Consider the following 4,050-nt stretch of genomic DNA (forward strand, 5'->3'; position numbering starts at 1 on the left):
GAGGTGCAAGCCAGAATATCACCTTACCCAACAGCTCTGGAACAGCTGTGGACTGGCTGAATCCAGAGTACCTTCCTAGAATGGTCTGAAATGCTCCTTCAAGGACAAAGCACAGGACAACCAAGGATAAAAGCATGAGGGGTGATCTTTTCAGCATCAGAACTCTCTCCAGGGGATCACATCTTGATCTGAGTCACACTGTAATTTTAGTATTTCTTCTTTATGCAGCTCATGAAAAAAATTCTTTCATTTGGATTTCATTCTGCTCACATACATTCCCACCACTGTACAGACCTTACCTAGAAGCCTTCTAGGATTAACCTGAGAGGGAAGGGGAAGTATGATATTCAAAACTGGCTTTGTTCATTTAGTGTATTAACTTCAAAGCTATTACAAAGTTAAAGCTGAGAAATTTGGGGGGAGATGTACATTCCTTCCTGAAGATGGTTTCTTCATTATTGTGAAGTTTCTCAACAAAATGTAAACTTAATTACACAGTCAGTGCTCCCTTCTCTCATTAATGACACATTTCCCCCCCTTTTCTTCTACAATCCAATGAAAGGCAATGCACTTTACCAGTAATTTGAAGTACCATATATTTGTTTCAATTCCTGAGACAGGGAAAGAGAAAAGAGTAACACTTGAGGAAAAGGCTATGGTCCTTTCCATACTTAGCTTCTTTTCCAACAGTGGCTTAAGAGATGATTTTAACCCAATCTCAGCAAACTTCCCCAGAGCTACAGCAGATTATTATGAAACTCCTTCTGACTTTCCTTTAGCAGGTTTCATGAGAAGAATGCAGAATACAAATAATTATTTGCACTGAAATGTCTTATGGGTAAGTCAATACATGTGCTTCTTGATACTTCAAAGTTGTTTACCCTTTGATGTGCTTTTCTAAAGTAAATATTGGGAGGAGAAGGTTTAGTTCCCCAAAATAGTTTTTCTAGAGATGTATGGAATCCACATCATCCTCACTTTGGTATTTTCATTTTCCCCTTCTCTAAACAGCAGCATTTGTATAGCTGAGGGTTTTCTTCCACAGTGACTAAATCCATGAGATTGTATTTATTTCCCCTGATGGGAAAGGGAAAGAATTCCATCAATAGTGACTTTTAGTTTTTCCCTGGTGTCTCTTCTAGTGTATAAGAAGAAGTCAACAAAATTAATTTGCAATTCATAGCAGTCATTCCAAAGTGGGGCTGAGCCCAAAAGAACAGGGCACAAAGTACTAGTGAAACAGTTCTTCCCCATAGGCCCTCCAGCAGTTCTTCCTTTGGTTGCAATAATGGAGGGAACCCAGAAAGGCATTTTGTCCTACATAAATCAATTCTTCCTATGTCACATCAGAAAAAGCCATAAAATCAATAAAAATATAATGAGTTCATTATTTTGAGGGGAAAAATCAGTGGGTTCCAGAAGGTCTGGGGCATTGTTTTGAAGTAAACTACTGGAAACTTAGGTCAAACTGAGGTTTGTTAAAAGGAAGGTTATTAGAACTAAAAATGAAGGTGATAATGACTTCTGCAGCAGAAAAATGTTAGATCATGAAAAAACTGAGACATTCAGGCTGATAATAAACTGTCAAAAGAAACACACTGTTCAAAATCCACAGTGGTTTTATGTAAATGAAATCACAGGCATCAGAGATGGAAAGGAGCTGTTAGAGTCTCTCCCTTCACCTACCATAACAGGATATTGTCTCCCAGCAGAGGACAATATTAAACTGATAAAATACACAGCTAGCAATAAGGAAAAAGAGGAGAGAAAACATCTTCAAACAGGAAGCGTGTTCAAAGATATTCCTCAAGTCTAAGGAATTCTATTATGACTTATTGCTGAGGCTTTTAAGAATATTTAAAAGTGTGAAACATGTAATTCTTTCTTTGTCATGAAGGCCATTGACACTACTAAAAGATGGGAAGAAACATTAGCAAGTGCTGCCTGTTTCATATGGGTTACAAAAGACTGAACCTAGAAAATAGGTCTAACTCACACATGCTGATTGATGTGTTAACAAGGAGTGTATGATATGTGTCACTAATAGCCTAGATCCTTTGCTCCAGTCATGATTTTGTTGAAAGCAGTATTCTTCAAGACTGCACTCTGCATTCTTCTGCATTCCCTTCCACTTTTAGAGGGTATAAAAAGAATACTTCCATGGCTAGAAGAGCTTTATGAAACCACAGCATGTTGTTCTCTGTATCCTTCAACCCCAACATGTATTAGAGATTAGTATGTATCTATAAAAAGAACTACAGCTGTCCATGCTCATCTACTTACAAGAGACTTGCAAAGCATATATTAATTAGGGAGAATTTATTTGTGAGCACTTCAAAACGTTTGTGTGTACTCTCTGTGTAGCTAACTGCCTTCCTTCACCTCTGCTGTGTCTATAAAAATCATACAAGGCAAAGCCTACAAAATTAATCTCATCTGAATATCTCTGCAAGTGGCTCCACACTGTAACCGCGGCGGCATTTGGAATAAATCATTATTAGTTCATATTTCATCTCATCCTAGCAGATTTATTTGTGTCCTGTATCCTCCACTTGGCAGCCATTCTCTTGGTTTTGCTATCTCTTTACACCCTTCAACACAGATGACTGATTGGATTAAAATAATTTAGGACTGGATGATTCATGTTTCACTTAAAGTCAACTGTACAGGCTGTTCTGCAGAGACCGCCTGTAGTTTACCATGCACTTGGACATGTTCCAGTGACTTGGAGTGTGACAGGACTAGGGCAAATCTGAGACACCTCCCTTTGGCCTTTTGTACTCCAGCAGCTGTTCAGAGAGCAGGCTGCTGGAAAATGCAATGGCAAGCGGTGCTGGGAGTTGACACACAAGCTCTGCCCCTTCATGGGGGCACAAACTCAGGCTTGGGTCACCAGTTAAACTGTTTGATCTGATCATTCAAGCAATTCTGCAAAAGTGCTGAGCAATTGGTCACTACTGCTGGACCTGCAATGGACATGCCAAGAGCCATTGTAATGAACAGCTGCTGCAAGCCAAGACTGAAGGAATGCATAAGGCAGTGGCCACACGTTGCCAATCTAGCCAATTTTCACATACACCCAGTGTCTTACTCCCTGTGTTTTCCAGGTTACAATCACATTCCATACTTTTGGAAATTTTACACCCACCATTGAACTAAAAAGTGTCATTATAGAATATGACATTGAGTATCGACATTTCACGCATTCTCAAGTAAGACAGAACAGCAAACAGTATTTTCCTTGAAGTTACATGCAAAACCCACAGCAAGCTTGACATTCAGAAGTAAACAAAGACTCCTCCAATGCTTTTTTTGGGTGTTTCTAGAGCTTTAGGGTGTAATGTGGGTAAATCACCATTCCCACGTGTGCCCATTTTACTCGGGGTGCTTGGTGCCATTTTTCCCTCAGGCCATCCCAAGAATGTTGCTGCCATGTTCCCTCATCCTATGATTCCTCTGTGAAAGGTGCTGCTGTCTCAGTAACTCTGACAGGGCACATTTCTGTCTCTGCTGCTGAAACCACTTCTGAGAGGGCCCTTATCTGGAGTGCAGTGTTACTATCAGAAAGGTATTTCAGTGGCTGGTAACTAGTATCTCTGTTCAAACACTTGTGTTTGTAGCCTTGGAGTTGCTAATGTCATAGGAATGTTATAAATAGGTTTATATAAAAGCAGTCTTAAAACAAGTAAATAAATTCTTATTAGCGTCATTCTGAGCAACTTTAGACACGAGTCATGATCCTGTACACTAAATGATTACTTACCCCTTCGAATTTATGACCTAAATGATTATTTTCAAACTTATGCAAACTTCACAGCTGATAAGATTAACAAGCTGTCCTATTTACTTCCCTTCTAAGGACAACAGACTGAGCAGATCATCAGTGTAAACTTAATAAAGGCAGAAAAGTTTCTCCACAGCAAATCCAGCTGAACAGTCTGATACAAATCAGTTATAAAAATTCTGTTTGTGTTTTGTAGGAAAACATTTATTTTATTTCCAGCAGTTCTGGTAGCACCGGGGCTCTGCTGGAGACGCAGCACAGGAATT

The sequence above is a fragment of the Cinclus cinclus genome, chromosome 7, assembly GCF_963662255.1.
Source record: "Cinclus cinclus chromosome 7, bCinCin1.1, whole genome shotgun sequence".
Taxonomy (NCBI): Eukaryota; Metazoa; Chordata; class Aves; order Passeriformes; family Cinclidae; genus Cinclus; species Cinclus cinclus.